Here is a 25,256-nt window from a genome sequence, read left to right on the forward strand (position 1 = left end):
ATCTACCTTAAACAAGAGGTATTTTTCAATTCTAAAACCTAGGAGGGCATGGAGTGGGACAAACTCTTAGAAACAAACTCTGGCCTGCCAAACCACCACACCCACATGTCAATTAACCCTCTTGGGCAGAGCCACATGCCGATTTGATCACCTATTCTAAGAAAAAGAAATAAAAGGCAAACAAATTGGAAACTAAGAAGCTCAATTTTCTCTGCTTGCAGATGACATGATCCCACATAGAGAAAACCCTGATGTACACTGCACCAAAAAACAGTCAAAACCAATAAACAAAGTCAGCAAAGTTACAGAGTACAAAAGCAACATGTCAAAATCATTCACATTTCTATACCTGAACAAGAAGCTATCTGAAAAGACACCCGGGAAACAAACGTATTTAGAATACCAGGACAAGAACAAAACCCTTTGGAATACGTTTATCCGGGGAGGTGAAATGTGTGCACACTGAAACCAATCAAACACTGATGGAACACGCAGAAGACCAATAAATGGAGACACATCCCATGTTTGTGGACAGGAACACAGTTAACAAGTAGGTGCTACACAAAGCCGTTACAGGTTAAACGTGATGAGTCCCTAGGAAAACGACAATGGTGCTTTTCACAGCACCAGCAGAAACAACCCTAAAATCCCTGCTTCTTGACTGTGAGCCTCTCTGCCCATGTTTCTATCGGGTGCTGGCTCTTCGTGTGGAACAGGCTTGCAGCTCCTCTGTGAGCCCGGTGCTTCTCATGCATCATGAAGCAGGCCATCACCAGACACTGAATTTGTGAACACATTTACCTTGAACTTCCCAGTCTGCAGAACTGTGGGAAATAAACATTTGTTCTTTAAGCCATCCAGTCTATGGTACTTTGTTATAGCAGCCTGAACTGACTAAGATACTAATCATCAGGGAAATACAAATGAGAACCACAATATCACCTCATGCCTGTTGGGATGGCCACTATTAAGAAAAAAAAAACCCAAAAACTGGAACTCCTGTACACTAGTGGGGATGTGAAATGGTGTACCCACTATTAAAAACAGTATGATAATTTCTCCAAAATTTAAACATGGAATTACCTAAATATGATCCATTAATCTGACTTCTGGGTATATATCAAGAATACCTGAAAAAGGATCTTGAATATATATTTGCACACCCATATTTATGGCAGCGTTATTCACAATAGCCAGGAGGTACAAACAACCTGACTCTCCATGAATGGATGCATGGATTTTTACAAGGTGGCATATACATTGAATGAAATATTATTTGGCCTTTAAAAAAGGAAAAGCCTGTCATACGATACAACATGAGTGAACCTTCAGGGCATTATGCTAAGTGAAAGAAGCTAGTCACCAAAGGAAAAATACTGTATGATTCTGTTTATATAAGGTACCTAGAATAATCAAACTTATATCAACAGAAAACAGAATGTTGTGTGCCAGCATATGAGTAGGGGAAGAGGAAATGGGGGACTATTTTATGGGTACATAGTTTCTGTTTGGGAAGATGAAACAACTTGTAGAGATAGATAGTTGTGATGGTTGCACAGCAATGGAGATGTAGTTAATATTATTACACTGTATGCTTAACAATAGTGAAAATTGTAAACTTCTTTGTAACAAGAAAACAGATTTATTGATTTTAAGAGAAAAGACACTATTTTGTTTTGAAAAAGACACGAAAGCTAGCCCGAGTACACATCTGAAATACTCAGAAAAAATCCTACTTATATCTTCAGTATGTTCCAATCATTTGTTTAAACAACACACTACAAGTTAATAAATATTTTTATAATTCTAAAAGTCTTGCAAGTATTGCACAATGCAAATCAGCCACAAACTGTTATTTAGCTCATGCCAATTATACAAGGATATGATTTACAAAAGATTTAGTGTTTCTCACAAAAATCACATCAGGAAATACATATTTACAAAACCAAATTTATTATTCAAAAAACAGTAACACTATTCAGTAAAAATGTGTTTAAATAATTAAAAAGTTTATTCAACTGTAGTCCAAAATTGGAAAAAAAAAAATCACATTATCGCACACATACTATCTCTACAAAAGTTGCTTACCACACTTATATAGTATATCCAGTCTATTGTAAAATATGTTAAACTATCTCCTAGTGTTACAATGTTTCTGTGCTTGCTCTGAGCCAATCTGATGCCTTGGGTGTTCCTGGACCTGCGTCTCAGAGGCCCAGCCTGGAGTTGAGGCCAAAGGAGCTAGTCTGGCACTGGGCAAGCCGGGAGCCTTTAATCCTTGGGGGCTGACGTGGAAGCTAGCTATGTAGGTGCTGGCCTGGTCCTTGAGGTCACAGGGGTCAGCCTGGACCTGGAGTGGGTACAGAGGCTAGGTCTATGTATGCCAGCCTGAAGTCTGAAACTACAGACACCAGCCTATCATCGAAGAAGACCGGGTCCGGGGTAGGTACGTGTTGTCCCGACACTGGAGGATCTGGAAGCTGGGTCTACAAGTCCAGGCCTGAAGTCTGGGGTGGTGGGGACTGGTCTGGAGGTAATGTCTGCATGTGCCAGCCTGGAGTCTGGGGTTCTGGAGGCTGACCTGGAGTCTGAGGCTGCAGGGCCACCCTGGTGACTCGGCAGTCCTGGCGGCCATGGGTGCCAGCCCAGAGCCTGGGGCTGTGAGGCTAGCCTGGCCCCAACGCGGGCCTGGAGGCTTGGTTCATGGATGCACCCAGAGTCTAGGGCTGAAGGGAGCAGCCTGACCACGGAGTCAGTCTGGAGCCTGGGACAATCAGGGCCTGCCTGGTGATGAGGTGGGCCTGGAGCCTGAGTCTGTGCAGGCTGGACGGGCACTGTGTTGGAGCTGAAGACAGTGTGCACCGGTGACCTGGAGCCTGGGACTGGCACTGGGTTGGAGCTGAAGACAGTATGCAGAGGTGACCTGGTGCCTGGGACTGCAAGGGCAAGCCTAGAACCTGAGTCTGTGGGGGCCAGCCTATGCTAAATTGATTTTCAACAAGAGTTCCAAGGCCATTCAATGGGGAAATAATCATTTCTTAAACAAATGGTGTTAGGACTACTTGTTATCCACATGCCAAAGAATGAAGTTGGACCCCTACCTCATACCCTATACCATGTACCAAAATTAACTCAAAATGTATCAAAAACCTAAATGTAAGAGTTAAAAATATAAAACTATTAGAACAAAGGATAGGGATAAATCATGACTTTGTATTTGGCATTCGATTCTTAGAATGTGACAACAAAAGCACAGGCAACGAAAGTAAAAAGATAAATGGGACTTCATTGAAATTGTAAACTTTTTTGCATCAATGGACATTATCAAAAAGTGAAAAGATAACAGAATGGTAGAAAAAACTTTGCCAATCATATATATAATAGTTTGCTATCCAGAATATGTCAAAACTTACCAAAAAACCCAACAACAAAAGACAACCCCAGTTTTGAAATAAGCAAAAGCTTTGAATGGACATGTCTCCAACGAAGACACACAAATAGCCAAGAAATGCATGTAAAGATACTCAACATCATTAGCTACTAGGAAAATGCAAATCAAAACAATAAGGTACTATTTCACATCTACCAGGATGGCTATACTTCTTTCAAGATAGAAAATAATTGTTGAATAGGATGTGGAGAAATTAGAACTTTCATACATGGCTGCTGGGAAAGTAAAATAATTCAGCCACTGTGGAAAACACTTTGGTGGTTCCTAAAAGTTAAACATACAATTACCATGTGAATTGGGAATTACACTCGTAGGTATATAGTCAAAAGAAATGAAAACAGGCCAGGTGCGGTGGCTCACACTTGTAATCCCAGCACTTTGGGAGGCCGAGGCGGGCAGATCACCTGAGGTCAGGAGTTCAAGACCAGACTGGCCAACCTGGTGAAACCCCTTCTCTACAAAATACAAAAATTAGCCAGGCACAATGGCAGGTGCCTGTAATCCCAGCTACTTGGGAGGCTGAGGTGGGAGAATTGCTTGACCTGGGAGGCGGAGATTGCAGTAAACTGAGATCCCACAATTGCACTCCAGCCTGGGCAACAGAATGAGACTCCATCTCAAAAAAAAAAAAAAAAAAAAAAAAAAAAAAGCAGGGACTGGCAAGATGGCCAAATAGGAACAGCTCCAGTCTGCAGCTCCCAGCAAGATCAACACAGAAGGCAGGTGATTTCTGCATTTCCAACTGAGGTACCCAGCTCATCTCACTGGGACTGATTAGACAGTGGGTGCAGCCCACGGAGGGTGAGCTGAAGCAGGGTGGGCCATCACCTTACCCAGGAAGCTCAAGGGGTTGGGGAACTCCCTCCCCTAGCCAAGGGAAGCCATGAGGGACTGTGTTGTGAGGAACAGTGCACTCCGGCCCAGATACTACACTTTTCCCATTGTCTTTGCAACCCTCCCCAGGAGATTCCTTCAGGTGCCTATGCCACCAGGGCCCTGAGTTTTAAGCACAAAACTGGGCAGCCATTTGGGCAGACACCGAGCTAGCTTCAGGAGCTTTTTTTCATACCCCAGAGGCACCTGGAATGCCAGCGAGACAGAACTGTTCACTCCCCTGGAAAGAGGGCTAAAGCCAGGGAGCCAAGTGGTCTAGCTCAGTGGATCCCACCTCCACGGAGCCCAGCAAGCTAAGATCCACTAGCTTGAAATTCTCACTGCCAGCACAGCAGTCTGAAGTTGACTTGGGATGCTCAAGCTTGATGAGGGGAGGGGCGTCTGCCATTACTAAGGCTTGAGTAGGCAGTTTTCCCCTAACAGTGTAAATAAAATCCCCAGGAAGTTCAAACTGGGCACAGCCCACTGCAGCTCCACAAAGCCACTGTAGCCAGACTGCCTCTCTAGATTCCTCCTTTCTGGGCAGGGCATCTCTGAAAGAAAGGCAGCAGCCCCAGTCAGGTGCTTATAGATAAAACTCCCATCTCCCTGGGACAGAGCATGTGGGGGAAGGGGCAGCTGGGGGCACAGCCTCAGTAGACTTAAATGTTCCTGCCTGCCAGCTCTGAGGAGAGCAGCAGATCTCCCATCACAGCATTCAAGCTCTGTTAAGGGATAGACTGCCTCTTCAAGTGGGTCCCTGACCCTTGTGCCTCCCGACTGGGAGACACCTCCCAGCAGGGGTTGACAGACACCTCATACAGGAGAGCTCTGGCTGGCATCTGGTGGGTGCTCTTCTGGGATGAAGCTTCCAGAGGAAGGAACATGCAGCAATGTCTGCTGTTTCGCAGCCTCCACTGGTGATACCCAGGCAAACAGGGTCTGGAGTGGACCCCCAGTAAATGCCAGCCAACCTGCAGCAGGGGACCTTGACTATGAGAAGGAAAACTTACAGACAGAAAGGAATAGCATCAACATCAACAAAAAGGACATCCACACAGAAACCCCATCTGAAGGTCACCAACATCAAAGACCAAAGGTAGATAAATCCATGAAGATGAGGAAAAACCAGTGCAAAAAGGCTGAAAATTCCAAAAACCAGAACACCTCTTCTCTTCCAAACGATCACAATTCCTCACCAGCAAGGGAACAAAACCAAATGGAGAATGGGTTTGACAAATTGACAGGGTAGGCTTCAGAAGGTGGGTAATAACAACCTCCTCCAAGTTAAAGGAGCATGTTCTAACCCAATGCAAGGAAGCTAAGAACCTTGAAAAAAGGTTAGAAGAATTGCTAACTAGAAAAAGCAGTTTAGAGAAGAACATAAATGACCTGATGGAGCTAAAAAACACAACATGAGAACTTCAGGAAGCATACACAACTGTCAATAGCCAAATCGATCAAGTAGAAGAAAGGATATCAGAGATTGAAGATCAACTTAATGAAATAAAGCATGAAGACAAGATTAGAGAAAAAAAGAATGAAAAGGAATGAACAAGGCCTCCAAGAAATATGGGACTATGTGAAAAGGCCAAACCTACATTTGATTGGTTTACCTGAAAGTGACAGGGAGAATGGAACCAAGTTGGAAAACACTCTTCACGATATTATCCAGGAGAACTTTCCCAACATAGCAAGATGGGCCAACATTCAAATTCAGGAAATACAGAGAACACCACAAAGATACTTCTCGAGAAGAGCAACCCCAAGACACATAATCGTCAGATTCAACAAGGTTGAAATGAAGGAAAAAATGTTAAGGGCCGTCAGAGAAAGGTAGGGTTACCCACAAAGGGAAGCCCATCAGACTAACACCAGATCTCTCTGCAGAAACCCTACAAGCCAGAAGAGAGTGGGGCCAATATTCAACATTCTCAAAGAAAAGAATTTTCAACCCAGAATTTCATATCCAGCCAAACTAAACTTCATAAGTGAAGGAGAAATAAAATCCCTTACGACAAACAAATGCTGAGAGATTTTGTCATCACCAAGCCTGCCTTACAAGAGTTCCTGAAGGAATCAATAAACATGGAAAGGAAAAACTGGTACCAGCCACTGCAAAAACATACCAAATTGACACTATGAAGACCATTGACACTATGAAAAAACTGCATCAACGAATGGGCAAAATAACCAGCTAACATCATAATGACAGGATCAAATTCACACGTAACAATATTAACCTTGAAAGTAAATGGACTAAATGCTCCAATTAAAAGACACAGATTGGCAAATTGGATAAAGAGTCAAGATCTGTTGGTGTGCTGTATTCAGGAGACCCATCTCACATGCAAAGACACATATAGGGTCAAAATAAAGGGATGGAGGAGTATTTACCAAGCAAATGGAAAGCAAAAAAAAAAAAAAAAAGGAGGGGTTGCAATCCTAGTCTCTGACAAAACAGACTTTAAACCAACAGAGATCCAAAAAGACAAAGAAGGGCATTACATAATTGTTAAGGGATCAATTCAACAGAAAGTGCTAACTATCCTAAATATATAGGCACCCAATACAGGAGCACCCAGATTCATAAAGCAAGTTCTTAGAGACCTACAAAGAGACTTAGACTCCCACACAATAATAGTGGGAGACTTTAACACCCCACTGTCAATATTAGGCAGATCAACGAGACAGAAAATTAAGAAGGATATTCAGGACTTGAACTCAGCTCTGCACCAAGCGGACCTAATAGATATCGACAGAATTCTCCACCACAAATCAACAGAATACACATTCTTCTCAGCACCACATCACATTTATTCTAAAACTGACAACATAATTGGAAGTAAAACACTGCTCAGCGAATGCGAAAGAACAGAAATTGTAACAAACAGTCTCTCAGACCACAGTGCAATCACATTAGAATTCAAGATTAAGAAACTCACTCAAAACTGCGCAACTGCATGGAAACTAAACAACCTGCTCCTGAATGACTACTGGGTAAATAACAAAATGAAGACAGAAATAAATGAGTTCTTTGAAACCAATAAGAACAAAGACACAAGGTACCAGAATCTTTGGGATACAGGTAAAGCAGTGTTTAGAGTGAAATTTAAAGCACTAAATACCCACGGGAGAAAGTGGGAAAGATCTAAAATAGACATCCTAACATCACAATTAAAAGAACTAGAGAGGCAAGAGCAAACAAATTCAAAAGCTAGCAGAGGGCAAGAAATAACTAAGATCAGAGCAGAACTGAAGGAGATAGAGACACAAAAAAACCTTCAAAAAAAATCGATGAATCCAGGAGCTGGTTTCTTGAAAAGATCAACAAAATACATAGACCACTAGCTAGACTAAGACAGAAGAAAAGAGAGAAGAATCAAATAGATACAATAAAAGATGATAAAGGGGATATCACCACTGATCCCACAGAAATACAAACTACCATCAGAGAAGACTATAAACACCTCTATGCAAATAAACTAGAAAATCTAGAAGAAATGGATAAATTCTTGGACACATACACCCTCCCAAGACTAAACCAGGAAGAAGTCGTATCCCTAAATAGACCAATAACAAGTTCTGAAAATAAGGCAGTAATTAATAGCCTGCCAACCAACAAAAGTCCAAGACCAGAAGGATTCACAGCCAAATTCTACCAGAGGTACAAAGAGGAGTTGGTACCATTCCTTCTGAAACTATTCCAAACAACAGAAAAAGAAGGAATCCTCCCTGACTCATTTTATGAGGCTACCATCATCCTGATACCAAAATCTGGTAGAGACACAACAAAAAGAGAAAACTTCAGGCCAATATTCCTGATGAACATCAATGTGAAAATCCTCAGTAAAATCCTGGCAAATCGAATCCAGCAGCACATCAAAAAGCTTATCCACCACGATCAAGTCAGCTTCATCCCTTGGATGCAAGGCTGGTTCAACATACACAAATCAATAAATGTAATCCATCATATAAACAGAACCAATGACAAAAACCACATGATTATCTCAATAGATGCGGAAAAGGCCTTTGACAAAATTCAACACCCCTTCATGCTAAAATCTCTCAGTAAACTAGGTATTGATGGAACATATCTCAAAATAATAAAAGCTATTTATGACAAACCCACAGCCTATATCATACTGAATGGGCAAAAGCTGGAAGCATTCCCTTTGAAAACTGGCACAAGACAAGGATGCCCTCTCTCACCACTCCTATTTACCATAGTATTGGACGTTCTGGCCAGGGCAATCCTGCAAGAGAAAGAAATAAATGGTATTCAAACAGGAAGAGAAGAAGTCAAGTTGTCACTGTTTGCAGATTACATGATTGTATATTAGAAAAATCCCGTCGTCTCAGCCCCAAATCTCCTTAAGGTGATAAGCAACTTCAGCAAAGTCTCAGGATACAAAATCAATGTGCAAAATCACAAGCATTCCTATACACCAATAATAGACAAACAGAGAGACAAATCATGAGTGAACTCCCATTCACAAATGCTACAAAGAGAATAAAATACCTAGGAATACAACTTAAAAGTGATGTGAAGGACTATTGCAGGATCTGGCCAGGAGCCTGCAATGCAACGGGGCTCTCTCTTTGTTCCCAGGTGGGGGTAGGTTAGTGAGGGATTTAGGGTCATTTGATTATGAGGTGAGATGGTCACATGGGGATGAAATAATTCTTTAACATAACATCTGTATGCAGAAGTATACAATATAGTGTGTACATCAGTTATTTCTAACAGAGCCTTAAAACAGGAACACAGTGTGTCCATAACCTATGATTAGCAAGATATGAATCAGCGGCAACAGTTGCAGCAAAAGCTGGTTACAAACAATTCATAGAAACAGGACGTGAAGTTAGACCACTGGTTAGACCAGAATTTCTCAGAAGGGAGTGTGCCTTAACCCTAAAGAGGCCTAGAAGAGCCACGGCAAGATGAGGGCGTTTATAGCCCTACCTTATCGATATGGACAGGCGCCCCCCATGTGTCCATTTATAGGTTCTCCATGAGGGTCGTATTCCATTCCCAGAGCTATGAACATCTACTTTTCTAGGATAGGAATCTTGGTAATGTGAAACCTCCCTGACCGCACGTCCATTCATAGACTCTCTGCAAGGGGAAGCACATCAACCTGGCATTGTCTTTACACAATCCTGCATGCAATTTTGTATTTACAATAATCAGGAGCATTTCATCTTTTATTCCGTAGCAATAGTTTCGGGGGTCTCCCTACATAGGACCTCTTCAAGGAGAACTACAAACCACTGCTCAAGGAAATAAGAGAGGACACAAACAAATTTTAAAACATTCCATCCTCATGGATAGGAAGAATCATTATCGTGAAAATGGCTATGCTGCCCAAACTAATTTATAGATTTTATGCTATCCCCAACAAGCTACCAGTGCCTTTTTTTCACAGAATTAGATAAAACTACTTTAAATTTCATATGGAACCAAAAAAGGGCCCGTATAGCCAAGACAATCCTAAGCCAAAAGAACAAAACTGGAGGCATCACGCTACCTGACTTCAAACTCTACTACGAGGCTACAGTAACCAAAACAGCATGGTACTGGTACCAGTATATCTATCTATCTATCTATCTATCTATCTATCTATCTATCTATCTATCTATCTATCTATCTATATAGATATAGATAGATAGATATCAATGGAACAAAACAGAGGCCTCAGAAATAATGCCATACATCTACAACCATCTGATCTTTGACAAACCTGACAAAAACAAGCAATGAGGAAGCAATTCCCTATTTACTAAATGGTGTTGGGAAAACTGGCTAGCCATATGCAGAAAACTGAAACTGGACCCCCTTTCCTTGCACCTTATACAAAAATTAACTCAAGATGGATTAAAGACTTAAATGTAAGACCTAAAACTATAAAAACCCTAGAAGAAAACATAGGCAATACAATTCAGGACATAGGCATGGGCAAAGACTTCATGACTAAAACACTAAAAGCAATGGCAACAAAAGCCAAAATTGACAAATGGGATCTAATTAAACGAAAGAGCTTCTGCACAGCAAAAGAAACTATCATCAGAGTGAACAGGCAACCTACAGAATGGGAGAAAATTTTTGCAATCTGTCCATCTGACAAAGGGCTAATATCCAGAATCTACAAAGAACTTAAACAAATTTACAAGAAAAAAAAACAAACAACCCTATAAAAAATTGGGCAAAGATATGAACAGACACTTCTCAAAGAAGACATTTATGTGGCCAACAAACATATGAAAAAAAGCTCATCATCACTGGTCATCAGAGAAATGCAAATGAAAACTACAATGAGATACCATCTCATGCCAGTTAAAATGACGAACATTAAAAAGTCAGGTAAAAAAAAATGCTGGAGAGGATGTGGAGAAATAGGAATGCTTTTACACTGTTGGTGGGAGTGTAAATTAGTCCAACCATTGCAGAAGACAGTGTGGTGATTCCTCAAGGATCTAGAACCAGAAATACCATTTGACCCAGCAATCCCATTACTGGGTATATAACCAAGGGATTATAAATCATTCTACTACAAAGACATATGCACACATATGTTTATTGAAGCACTGTTTGCAGTAGCAAAGACTTGGAACCAACCCAAATGGCCATCAATGATAGACTGGATAAAGAAAATGGGGCACATATACACCATGGAATACTATGCAGCCATAAAAAGGATGAGTTTACATCCTTTGCAGGGACACGGATGAAGCTGGAAATCATCATTCTCCGCAAACTAACACAGGAACAGAAAAGCAGACATCACACGTTCTCACTCATAAGTGGGAGTTGAACAATGAGAACACATGGACACAGGGAGTGAAACATCACACAGCAGGGCCTGTTTCTGGAATCTCTATATATTTCCCTGACTTATATCTACCCCATTGCTAATAACACACTTGTCTTAATTAGTGTAGTATTCTGACGAGTCTTAAAAGTGGGTTTTGGCATGGACACAGGGAGGGGAACATCACACACCGGGGCCTGTTGGGGGGTGGGGGGCTGGGGGAGGGATAGCATCAGGAGAAATACCTAATGTAAATGATGAGTTGATGGGTGCAGCAAACTAACACGGCACATGTATACCTATGTAACAAACCTGCACGTTTTGCACATGTACCCCAGAACTTAAAGTATAATAATAATAATAATAAAGTGGATTTGGGGAGGCCAAACCAGGAGGACAACTTGAGTTCAGGAACTGAAGACCAGCCTGGGCAATGTAGTGAGACCTGTGAAACATGTGAGACCACATCTCTACAAGAAAATAAAAAACTTAGATGTGGTGGTGCACACCTTTAGTCCTAGCTACTCAGAAGGCTGAGGCGGGAAGATCACTTAAGCCTGGGAGTTAAATGCTGCAGTGAGCCAAGATTTTGTCACTGCACTCCAGCCTGGGCAACAGAATGAGACTCTGTCAAAAAAGAAAGAGAGAGAGAGAGACAGAGAGAGAGAGACAGAGAGACAGAGGGGGGGGAGAGAGAGAGAGGGAGAGAGAGAGAGAGAGAGTGGGGGAGAGAGAGAGAGAGAGAAAGAAGGAAAGAAAAAGAAAGAAAGAAAGAAAGAAAGAAAAAGAAAGGAAGGAAGGAAGGAAGGAAGAAAGGAAGGAAGGAAGAAAGAAAGGAAGAAAGGAAGGAAGGAAAAGAAAAAGAACAGAAGTAGGTAAAGTGATTCCTCCAACTTTATTCTTTTTAAAATTGTTTTAATGATTGTAGTTCTTTTGATTTTCAGTATAAATTACAGAATCATGTTGTGCATGTCTACAAAAAATCTTACTGTCAGTTTAATTATACTGCGTTATATCTATAGATGAATACAAGGAGAACTCATATATTTATTGAGTGTTCCCATTCATAAACAAAGGATACTCATGTTTATTCCCTTTATTTAGGCCTTCCTGGATTTTTTATTAGCATTGTGTAGTTTTCAGGACTTAGAATTTCTCTGATTCATACCTAGGTTTTTCATTTTTGGAGCTATTGCAAATGACACTGGTTTTTAAATGTTTTGTTTCCATTTATATACTTACTGTATATACAAATAAAACTGATTTTTGTGTATTGAGCATATATGCTTTACCTTTCGTAAAGTCACTTGTTATTTCTTGGAATTTTTTTGTAGATTCCATGGGATTCTCTGCATAGATAATAATGTCATCTGTGAATATCAGGCAGTTTTGTTTCTTCTTTTCCTCTCCGAATGTCTTTTATTTCTATTTCCTGAATTATTACAGTAGGAAGGACTTCTAAGTATGATATTGAATAGAAGTGGCAAGAGTACACAACCTTGTGTTGTTTTTTTTTTTTTTCCTTGTGTTGTTCATGAACATAGGAGGAAAACATTCAGTTGTTTACTCTTAACTATGATATTAGCTGTGGGTTTTCTTGTAGATTCCCTTTATCAAGTTGAGGAAGTTCTTTTCCATTCTTAGTTTGGTGAGAGTTTATGTCCTGAATAGATGTTGAATTTTGCTAAAGGCTTTTTATACATCAATTAATATGACCATATCTTTCTTTCTTTTATTGACCATTAATATAATGGAATCAATTGATTGTTTTTTAACATTGAAAAACCCTGCATTCCTGAAATAAGCCTCACATGGTTGAGCGATGTTTTTCTTTTTAGACATTGCTGGATTCAGTTTGCTAATATTTTGTGATGATTTTCACATTTATGTTAATGAGAGTTGGTGGTCTGTTGTTTCTTGCTTGCTTCTTTTATACTGTCATTGGCTGGTTTTGGTATCAGGGTAATCCTGGCCTGGTAAAATGTGTTGACAAGTAGTCCTTCCTGTTCTATTTTTGGGAAGAGATATTGTAGAGTTCGTATTAATTCTTCTTTGAATGTTTGGTGAAATTTGCCAGTGAAGCCATCGGGGCTCGGAATATCTTTTTTGGAAGGTGTTTAACTATGAATTCCATTTCTTTCTATATAGAATTTTTTTTGTAGAGATAGGGTCTCACTTTGTTGCCCAGGCTGGTCTTGGTCTTCTGAGCTCAGACAATCCTCCCACCTTGGCCTCCCAAAGTTCAATGTCTTTACAGGACTATTCAAGTTATTTTATATTGGGTGAGTTTTGATAATTTGTGTTTTTAAAAGAATTAGTCCATTCAACAACAATTCAAGTTGTTGAATTACATGCATTGAGTTGTTTGTAGTGTTGGGTTGGTGCAGAAGTTTTTGCTGTTAAAAGTAATGACGGGCCAGGTGCGGTGGCTTATGCTTGTAATCCCAGCACTTTGGGAGGCCAAGGTGGGCAGATCACCTGACGTCAGAAGTTCCAGACCAGCCTGGCCAACATGGTGAAACCCCGTCTCTACTAAAAGCACACACAAAAAAATCCAGACGTGGTGGGGGGTGCCTGTAATCCCAGCTACTCGGGAGGCTGAGGCAGGAGAATCGCTTGAACCTGGGAGGCAGGGGTTGCAGTGAGCCGAGATTCAGCCATTGCCCTCCAGCCTAGGCAACAAGAAAGGAACTCTGTCAAAAAAAAAAAAAAAAGGTAACGGCAAAATCTGCAATTACTTTTGCACCAACTTACTACCATTTTTCCCTCTACTGGGACGTTGCTAGTCTGTGTCTTAGTCTGTTTTGTGTTGCTGTAACAGAATACCTGAGACTGGGTAATTTAAAAATAAAAGAGGTTTACTTAGCTCATGATTCAGCAAGCTGGGAAGTAAAGGAAGCATGGCAAAAGTAACTGCTCAGCTTCTGGTGACAGCCACCTCCTAGGCCAAAACATAGTGGAAAAGGCCAAAGGGGAAGCAGACATGTGCAAAGAGGGAAAACCCGAGGGGCATGCTGGCTTTATAACAAACCCACCATTGTGGGCACTAATCCAGTCTCACCAGAGCCAGTACTCACTCACTACCTCGAGAACGGCAGCAAGCTGTTCATGAGGGTTCTGTCTCCATGACCCAAACACCTCCCACAAGGTCCCACCTCCCAACACCACCACACTGGGGATCCAATTTCCACATGACTTTTGGCGGGGACAGACCAATCGTATCCAAACCATAGCAGTATATTTCTATCCCAATAAGATGAATTTTTTCTATAATGTGCATTTTTCTGTGCACTTAATGTATAATAAAGAATTTGCCTGGACTTTGTCCCTGAGTCCTGGGAGATAACCTCTAATCCCTTGCAATTTCCCAAGAGATAGGTGCGGCTTTGTTATTCCTGGTGGGCCCCATGGACCACGCTTCATGGTTTATGCTAATGAGGTGAATCATGGTAGGCCCCTAGATAGTTTATGTAATGAGATGACTCTGAATGGAGGTTGGCCATACTAGAAAGACCAACCACATGACTAGAGGGTTGGGTCATTGAACTATGCAGTATCAGCCCAATCATCAGAGAGAGAGAGAGCAAGGCTGTAGACTGAGTGCAACCAGATGGCCGACTAAGTGATGGTCAACACAGAGGGTTTATCTGAATTATCTAGTCTGCCATTACCAGAAGGAGAAGACGTTGGGTTTATTCCAATCTCAGTGATCACTCCTCAATCTTCCTTACTGGTTCCTCATCTTCTCTCAAAATTCTCTTTTTGGGGATGGAGGCTGTTGAAAATGTTCTCTATTTTGATATGCATGGTGGTTACATGGGTGTAGAACTGTGTTAAGATTGTACCCTTAGGTTTCTGTGATTTTCTGTATGTATGTTATACCTCATTTTTTTTATTTTTCATCTTTTAATTTTTTTTTTTTTTGAGACAGAGTTTCACTTTTGTTACCCAGGCTGGAGTGCAATGGCATGATCTCAGCTCATTGTAAACTCTGCCTCCTGAGTTGAAACGATTCTTCTGCCTCAGTCTCCTGGGTAACTGAGATTGCAGGCACCTGCCACCACACTTGGCTGATTTTTGTATTTTAGTAGAGACAGGATTTCACCACGTTGGCCAGGCTGGTCTCGAACTCCTGACTTCAGGTGATCCACCCACCTTGGCCACCCATACTTCTAGGATTACAAGTGTGACCCCCCTCTCCTGACCTGTTCTACATCAATTTTAAAATATATCATATAAAAGTGGAAATACATGGTACAAGCTGGAAGAAGATATTTATCCTACATGCAATTGACAAAAGGCTGGTATCAAGAATATATTTTGACAACTCCTAGAAATCAATAAGGAAAGGCAAACAGTCGGGTAGGAAAGTAGACAAAGATTATGAACAGGAATTCCATAGAAGAAGGAAACTATGTGGCCAATAAACACGTGAAGATATGCTCAGCTCATCAGTAGTCAGGGAAATGCTAAACATGACTACAACATAAATCTTATACTCATTTGATTGGCAAAGATTTAGAAACCTAGCAACATCAAAGGTTAGAGAGGATGCAGAGCAGTGGGATCTCACACAGCTTGCCACATGTTGGGAATATAAATGAACACAACCAGTTTGGAAAACAATGTGTCATCAGTACATAAAGTTGAACATTCACAACTCAGCAATTCTTCTCAATGTCCACTGGAGAAGAATTTCACAGCTGTTCTGGCCACAGTAGCAAAAACCTGGTCACACTACAAATGCTCACGAACAAGAGAATGACTAGATAAACTGTGACAAATCCACACCATGATATATTATGTAGCAAGGCAAATGGGGGAACTGCAGTTTTATGCTCAACAATGGATAAATGTTAGTTTGAGAAAAGCAATTCCCACAGGACCACATGCGGTGTGATACCCTTTTTATAAAACTCAATATCAAGCAAAACTGAAGAGGATAATGGTTGGGCACAGTGACTCACGCCTGTAATCCCAGCACTTTGGGAGGCAGATTCAGATGGAGGGCTTGAGTCCAGGAGTTTGAGATCAGCCTGGGCAACATGGCTAAACCCTGTCTCTACAAAAAAATTGGCCAGGTGTCACGGCGCGCTCTTGTAGTCCCAGTTACTCAGGAGGCTGAGGTGGGAGAATCACCTGAGCCAGGGAGGTCGAGGCTACAGTGAGCCAAAATCATACCACTGCACTCCATACTGAACAATCAGAGTGAGACCCTGCCTCAAAAAAGAAAACAAGAGTATATACTTATTTGCAACAAAAATCAAAAGAATGCCAACTACACAATTCAGGTTAGGGTTGCTTCCGGTGGGAGTGAAGGGTCATGAGGATGCAGTGAGGGGGAGCTTAGAGGTGGATATAAGTAAGTTACTAGTAATAGTCTAGCTCTTGGATTGGGTAATAGGCAAATGGGGGCACCTAGCATTGTAAAATAAATAAACAAATAGGGCCTCACATCAGTAACGAGTAGCATGTTATGAAACAAGGAGTATTATTAACTCTTCTGTTTTACCTAAGTCTCCTCCAAAAATCAAACACTGCATCAGACTACTTAGACCCGGGCCTGAAATATTTTTCTTCTCTCCTTCCAGGCTACACACAAGCTCCACCATTGGTCAGGCCAGAATGCATTCGAGTTTGACATCCCTCTCTTTGTCTGTATTTGAGCAGGAGGCACTAGAGCAGGTCTGCATGTCTTTCATCTGGCACTGTTTAACCCAGATGCTAGTTGGGACAGAAAGAATCCCACAGAACCCTGAAATAAACTGGGACCCAGTGATCAATACAAGTTCTACTCGGTGAATGTAGATTAGAGCAAACTGAAGAAAAAATGTCCAGACTTCTAAATGAAATGTTTCCCTACAAAACAGCTTAGAGTGAAGGTCTTCCAGAGGCCCTTTGCACAATTTTCCACTTAATTAGGTAATATTTCTCCTCTAAGTGCACAAAATCATGTTACTGTATCGTGTTGGGTTTTAACACTGATCAGTAAATATGTTTATCCATTTTTTATGAAGAAGATGACAAAGTTACAGATGAACAGCCAGATGAAAGAGATGTATAGGGCACAGTATGTGAGAAGGGGCATGGAGCTTCCATGCCCTCTCTAGGTGCACCTCCCTCCAGGAACCTCCATGTGTTCAGCTATGCAGAAGTTCTCTTCTCCCCAAATTCTTACAAATAGAGAGCCCCAGGGCTCAATCCTTGGTCTGATTCTTTTCTTTCACTACACTCTTGCCATAGCTGATGGAAGACCCTGGTTTTAATACTACCTGTATCAGGAACAAGACAAAGATGCCCCCTTTCACCACTTCTATGCCACATAATACTGAAAAATTTAGCCAATAAACTTAGGCAAGAGAAAAAATTGAAAATCACACAAATCAGAAAATAACAAGTTTACTGGGAGTGGTGGCTCATGCCTGTAATCCTAACACTTCGGGAGTCTGAAGCAGGTGGATCACATGAGGCCAAGAGGTCGAGACCAGCCTGGGCAACATGGAGAAACCCTGTCTCTACCAAAAATACAAAAGTTAGTCGGGCATGCTGGCGTGTGCCTGTAGTCCCAGTGTCTTGGGGGGCTAGAGCATGAGAATCATTTGAATCCAGGAAACTGAGGCTGCAGTGAGTCGAGATCAAACCACTGCACTCCAGCCTGGGTGAGAAAGTGAGACCCTATCTCAAAAAAGAAAAGAAATAAAATAAGAAATTAAATTACCTCTGCCTGCAGATGACATGATTTTATACACATAAAATCTTAAAATATTTTACAAAAAACCTTAAAATTCAAATGAATTTTAAGGAAAGTTGCAAAATACAAAATCAACATACACAAATCAGTAGCTACCTGAAAAAGAAATCAAGGAAACAATCCCATTTACGATAGCTCTCAAAAATAACATAAACTACTTAGGAATAAATTCAATCAAGGAGGTGAAAGATCTGTACACTGAAAACTGTAAAATACTGATGAAAGAAATCAAGGAAGCCATAAATAAATGGAAAGCTATCCCATGATTATGGATTGGAAGAAACAATATTGTTTAAATGTCCAATATTTAAACAATATTGTTTAAACTCAAAGCAATCAACAGACTCAATGCAATCCCTATCAAAATTCCAATGCTATTTTTACATACATAGAAAAAGCAATCCTAAAATTCGCGTCAAACCACAAAAGACTCCAGTTACCCAAAGCAATCTTGAGCAAAAAGCTGGAGGAATCACAACCTGATTTCAAAATATAATAAAAGCTAGAGTAATCAAAATGGCATGGTACTGGCATAAAAACAGACACATAGACCAACATAATAGATTAGAAAGAAATTAATACGTTTATTGTCACGTGATTTTCTTTTTTTAAGTTTATTATACATATTTAGTTAATCTATACAGAATCAAGTAGATAAAATCAGATTCACCTTAGTGAAAAATCTCTACAAAATGTCTTTGAAAAGCAAAACAAGACTGACTCTTAATAATTCGTATCCTTATGAAAGATGTGGGCAGTAAATATAAAGCAGTGTATATAGCACAAACCAGAAGATATTTGCATCATTTTTTTTCACAGTTATTTCCATCTACAGTCTGAAAGAGGTAGATTTTTCTGCAGCACCTGAGAATTGAATTGTGATAACCAGGTGTAATAAAGGCAGTTACATAGATAACTGAAAAATACTGGTGTCAAGACCAAGATATGTACTCCTAACAAGTCTGAGGATGAAAAGGTCCATATTATCCAAGACCCAAGTTTTCTCTACACCTTGGAGCCTACTTCCACCGTAAATAACACACATCAGGATTCCATGATGGTGCAACAAATGCAATTTAAGTGAATTCAACATTTAAACCTTTTCTGGGCCAGACTAGTAGCATTACAGTGTTCTAGAATATGATAGATATGGAATGTGCTACAAAGCCACAACAGTGGGCTGGTGAGTTATCATCACGCGATTTTCAACAAAGATGCCAAGAACACATATGGTGAAAGGACTGTCTCTTCAATAAATGGTGTTGGGAAAACTGAATATCCACATGCAGAAGAATGAAATGGGACCCTTGTCTCATATCATATACAAAAATCAAGGCAAATTGGACTCCGAATTTAAACGTTAGACCTGAAACTATAAAACTACCAGAAGAAAACATAGGGAGAAACATCCATGGCATTGATCTGGGCAATAATTTTTCCGCTATGACCCCAAAAGCATGAGCAATCAAAGAAAGAATAGAGAAATGGGATTACGTCAAACTGAAAGGCTTCTGCACAACAAAGGAACCAATCAACAGAGTGAAGAGGCAACCTACAGAGTGGGAGAAAATATTCTCAAACTATACATCTGATAAGGAGTTAATATCCAAAATATATAAGGAACTCAACTCAATAACAAGAATACAAATCACCTGATTTTAAAATGTGCAAAGGATCTGAATAGACATTTCTCCAAAGAAGACATACGAATGGCCAACAGTTGTATGAAAATGCTCAACATCACTTATCATCAGGGAAATGCCACAATGAGCTATCACTTCACACCTGGTAAAATGGCTATTATCAGAAAGATAAAAGAGAACAAGTGTTGGCGAAGATGTGAAGAAAAGAGAACCTTTATACACTGTTGATCGGAATGGAAATTAATACAGCCACTGTGGAAAACAGTATGGAGATTTCTCAAAACACTAAAAATAGCACTATCCAGCAATCCCACTACCAAGTATTTATCCAAAAGAAAGGAAATCGGTAATATCAAAGGGATACCTACACCCCCATGTTTATTGCAGCACTCATCACAATAGCCAAGATATGGAATCAACCTAAGTGTCCATCAGTGGATGAATGGGTAAAGAAAATATACACAGGAAATATGATTCAGCCACAAAAAGAATGAAATTCTTTCATTTGTAGCAACCTGGATGAAACTGGTGGTCATTAAGTTAGGTGAAATAAGCCAGGCACGGAAAGACAAATACCATACGTTCTCACTCATATGTGGGAGCTAAAATAGCTGATCTCATAGAGATAGAGAATACAGTGATAGATATGAGAGGCTGGGAAGGATGTGTGGAATGGGGGACAGGGCGTTGGAAAGAAGAGCAGTTGGTTAATAGGTACAAACATACCGTTAAAAAGAAGGAATAAGTTCTAGGCTGGGCATGGTGACTGACGCCTGTAATCCCAGCACTTAGGGAGGCCGAGGAGGGCAGATCGCTTGAGCTCAAGGGTCCAAGACCAGCCTGGACAGTATAGCTAAACTCTGTCTATAAAAATAACAAATAAAAAAAATTAGCCCAGCATATGGGTGTGCGCCAGTCATCCCAGCTACTCTGGAGGCTGAGGCAGGAGGATCACTTAAGCCCAGGAGGTTGAAGCTGTAGTGAGCTGTGATCGCGCCACTCCACTCCAGCCTGGGGTGATAGAGTCAGACCCTGTCTCAAAAAACAAAACAAAACAAAACAACAAAACAAACAAACAACAACAACAAAAAAAACAAAACCAGAAGGAATAATTTCTAATGTTTAGTCAGAGAATAGGGTGAGTAGAGTTAACAGCGATGTATTATAAATTTCAAAATAGCCAGAAGAGAGGACTTCAAATGTTCCCAATACATAGGAATGAAAAATATTCCAAGTGATGGCTAATCCAAATATCCTGAATTGATCATTACACATTATATGCACGCAGCAAAATATCACATGTACACCATAAATATGTGCAACTATCACAAATCCATTAAAAATTAAAATTAAAAAATTATAAACAGAACTATCAGTTGATTCATCAATCCCTCTACTCGATATATGGCCAATGGAAATGAAATCAGTATGTCGAAAATATCTACACTCGCATATTCATTGCAGCACTGTTCACAACAGCCAAGACATGAAATCAACTTAAGAGCCCATCAGTGGATGAATGAATAAAGCACATGTGTATATCTACACACAATAGAATAGTATTGAGCCTTAAAAAAAAGACAAAAGGACATTCTGTCATTTGTGGCAACATGAGTGAATCTGGAATATATTATGTTGAGTGAAATAAGCCAGGCACAGCAAGACAAACACTGTATAATCTCACTGGGATGCGGAATCTTAAAAAATCAAACTTTTTAGAAATAGAGAATAGAATGGCGGTTACCAGGGTCTGGGGGTGGGGACGACTGGGGAGACACTGGTCACAGGATACAAAACTTCATTTAGACAAGAAGTCTAAGTTCAAGAGATCTATTGCAAACATGGTGACTATAGTTAATAATAACAAATACTTGAAAATTGCTAAGAAGGTAGATAGATTTTAGGTGTTCTCAGCACAAAAGATGAAAGGTATATGAGTTCAACCATATCGTAGTTAGCCTAATGTACCCATTGCACAATGTATACCTATTTCAAAACATCATGTGGTATACTATAAATATATACAATTTTATCAATTAAAATATAAACAAAAATAAAATACAAAAAATTTGAAATCAATTCCATTTGTTCAATAAAACTGATGTGATCCTGGTGAAGATGTGCAGAAACTGAAACCTTTGTGCACTGGTGATGGGAATGTAAAATGGCACAGCTGCTGTGGAAAACCGAATGGCAGTTACTCAGAAAATTAAAAATAGAACTGCCATATGATCCAGTAATTCCATTCTGTGTCTATATCCAAAAGAATAGAAATCAGAGTCTCAAATAGATATTTGTACATCCCTGCTCATAGCAGCATTATGCATGAGAGCCAAGAGATGGAAGCAATCCAAGTGTCCACTGATGGATGAATAGAGAAACAAAGTATGGTACGTTATTATTTGGCCTTTAAGATGAGTTATGATTTGGCCTGTAAAAGGATGGAATTCTGATACATGCTATAATGTGGATAAAACTTTAGGATATTATGCTATGAGATGAGCCAGTCACTAAAGGACAAATACTACCTGATTCCACCCTGTATGACAGATCTAAAATATTCAAACTCAGAAACGGAAGGTAGAGTGGTGGTTTCCAGAGGCTAGGGGGCAGGGGAAAACGAGGAGTTGTTTAATAGGTATACATATCAGTTTTGCAATGGAAGACATGCTAGAGATTGGCTCCGCAGCACTGCGAGTATACTTAACACTACTGAACTGAAAACTGAAAAACGCTTAAGATAGTAAATTTTATGTTCTATGTATTTTAACATAACTCAATAGAAAAAGTGGTGTAATTTCTGTCTCTGGAGTGGACCCTGAAGAAAAATATTGATATTATGATTATTCCCATATGTATTTCTTTAGCCCAGAGCCAGACCTTTGTCTACTCAACATCTCCACGTGGATACCTAATAGACATCTCAAATTTAAATATCCAAAACCAAACTCCTGACATTAAACACAAGAAGCAAGAAATATGAACATATTTTGTGATTCCACTAATATAAAAGTACATAACAGTCAACACCAAATCATATTATTAGTATTTCTTGAATTTAACTTTTATTTTAAGTTCAGGGCTACATGTAAAGGTTTGTTACATGAGTAAACTTGTAACATGGGGGTTTCTTGTAGAAGTTATTTCATCACCCAGTAATTAAGCCTAGTACCCATTAGTTATTTTTCCTGCTACTCTCCCTCCTCCCACACTCCACTATTCGATAGGCCCCAGTGTGTGTTGTTCCCCTCTTTGTGTCCCTGTGTTCTCATTATTTAGTGCCTACTTATAAGTGGGAACATGTGGTATTTGGTTTTTTTGTTCCTGCATTAGTTGGCTAAGGATAATGGCCTCCAGATCCAACCATGTTCCTGCAAAGGACCTGATCTCATTCTTTTTTATGGCTGCATAATATGCTATGTGTATATGTACCACATCTTCTTCATCCAGTGTACTATTGATGGGCATTTAGGTTGATTCCATGTCTTTGCTATTGTGAATAGTGCTGCAGTGAACATACACGTGCATGTGTGTTGATAATAGAATGATTTATATTCCTTGGGGTATATGCCCAGTAATGAGATTGCTGGGCCAAATGGTATTTCTGTCTTTAGGTCTTTGAGGAATCACCACACTGTCTTCCACAATGGTTGAATTAATTTACACTCCACCAATAGTGTATAAGTGTTCCTTTTTCTCTGCAGCCTCACCAGTATCTGTTATTATTATTATTATTACTTTTTAATGATCGCCATTCTAACTGGAGTGAGATGGTAAATCATTGTGGTTTTGATTTGCATTTCTCTAATGGTCAGTGACGCTGAGCTTTCTTTCATGGGATTGTTGGCTTCATGTATGTCTTTTTTTGAAAATGTGTTCATGTCCTTTGCCCACTTTTTAATGGGGTTGTTTTTTGTTGTTGTTGTGGTGGTGGTTTTTTAAACTTGTTTAAGTTCCTTATAGATCCTGGATATTAGATCTTTGTCAGATCCATCGTGTACAAAAATTTTCTCCAGTTCTGTAGGTTATCTGTTCACTCTGTTGATAGTTTCCTTTAGTGGGCAAAGCTCAGTAGTTTATTTATATCCCATTTGTCAATTTTTGCTTTTGTTGTAATTGCTCTTGGTGTCTTTGTCACGAAATCTTTGTCTGTTACTTTGTCTGGAATATGATTGCCTAGGTTGTCTTCCAGGACTTTTATAGTTTGGGGGTTTATATTTAAGTCTTTAATCCAACTTGAGTTAATTTTTGTATATGGTGTAATATAGTCTGGCTCTGTCCCCACCCAAATCTCATCTTGAATTGCTGCTCCCATAATCCCCACATGTCCTGGGAGGGATTCGGTGGGAGGTAATTGAATCATGGGGGCAGATTTTTCCTTTGCTGTTCTCATGACGGCAAATAAGTCTCACAAGATCTCATGGTTTTATAAAGAGCAGTTTCCGTGCACATGCTCTCTTTGCTGCTGCCATGTGAGACATGCCTTTGCTCCTCCTTCACCTTCTGTCATGATTATGAGGCCTCCCAAGGCATGCGGAACTGTGAGTCCGTTAAACTTCTTTTCTTTATAAATTACCCAGTCTCGGGTATGTCTTTATTAGCAGCAAGAGAATGGACTAGTACCTGGTGTAAAGAAAAGGGGTCCAGTTTCAATCTTCCATATATGGCTAGCCAGTTATCCCAGCATCATTTGCTGAATAGGGAATCCTTTACCCATTGTTTGCTTTTGTCAGGTTTATCAAAGATCAGATAGTTGTAGGTGTGCAGCCTTATTTCTGGGTTCTCTATTCTGTTCCATTGGTTTCTGTGTCTGTTTTCGTACCGGTACCATGCTGTTTGGGTTCCTATAGGCCTGTGGTATAGTTTGAAGTTGCGTAGTGTGCTGCCTCCAGCATTGTTCTTTTTGCTTAGGATTGCCTTGGCCATTCAGGCTCTTTTTCAGTTCCATATGAATTTAAAATAGTTTTTCTAGTTCTGTGAAGAATGTCAAAGGTAACTTAATAGGAATTGCATTGAATCTACAAATTGCTTTGGGCAGTATGGCCATTTTAATGATATTGATTCTATCTATGAGCAGGAATGTTCTTCCATTTGTTTGTGACATCTCTGATTTCCTTGAGCAGCGTTTTGTAGTTCCTCTTGTAGAGATCTTTCACCTCCCTGATGTGGTGTATTCCTGGGTATCTTGTGTGTGTGTGTGGCAATTACAAATGGGACTGTGTTCCTGATTTGGCTCTCTGCTTGACCGTTGTTGGTGTATAGGAATGTTAGTGATTTTTCACATTGATTTGGTATCCTGAGACTTTGCTAAAGTTGTTTACCAGCTTAAGGAGCTTTGGGGCTGAGACTACGGGGTTTTCTAGATTTAGGATCATGTTGTCTGCAGGCAAACTGTACTATTAAAAGAATGTAATATAGGACATAGGACAAAAAAAACGTAGAGGAAAAAGAGGAAAGGATGATCACAAAAGTAAATGTGCTGGTTTCCTCTTGAAGGAAGAATGAGGCTGAGATCAGGCAGAGACACCCCAGGAGCTTTGGGGAATGCTGGTGGTTTTCTCCTCTGTGACATAGGGGTGTTTCTATAGAGGTGCCCTTGATAATCACTATTAAACAACATTTCAAAATAAAGAGGGATGAAATTGCTAATAACAAATAACACACATTTGTAGTTAAACACTTCTCACAATCCACAGACCTGGAAATGACTGATTAGTTTTCTGTAT

General features: G+C 40.1%; 1 pseudogene; it reads left to right on the forward strand.

Moving 5' to 3' along the window:
- Nucleotides 1-608: 608 nt before the first annotated feature.
- LOC123570972 (cytochrome c oxidase subunit NDUFA4 pseudogene) lies at nt 609-16,982 on the forward strand (annotated as a pseudogene).
- The last annotated feature ends 8,274 nt before the right edge of the window (nt 16,983-25,256 follow it).

The sequence above is a fragment of the Macaca fascicularis genome, chromosome X (assembly GCF_037993035.2).
Source record: "Macaca fascicularis isolate 582-1 chromosome X, T2T-MFA8v1.1".
Taxonomy (NCBI): domain Eukaryota; kingdom Metazoa; phylum Chordata; class Mammalia; order Primates; family Cercopithecidae; genus Macaca; species Macaca fascicularis.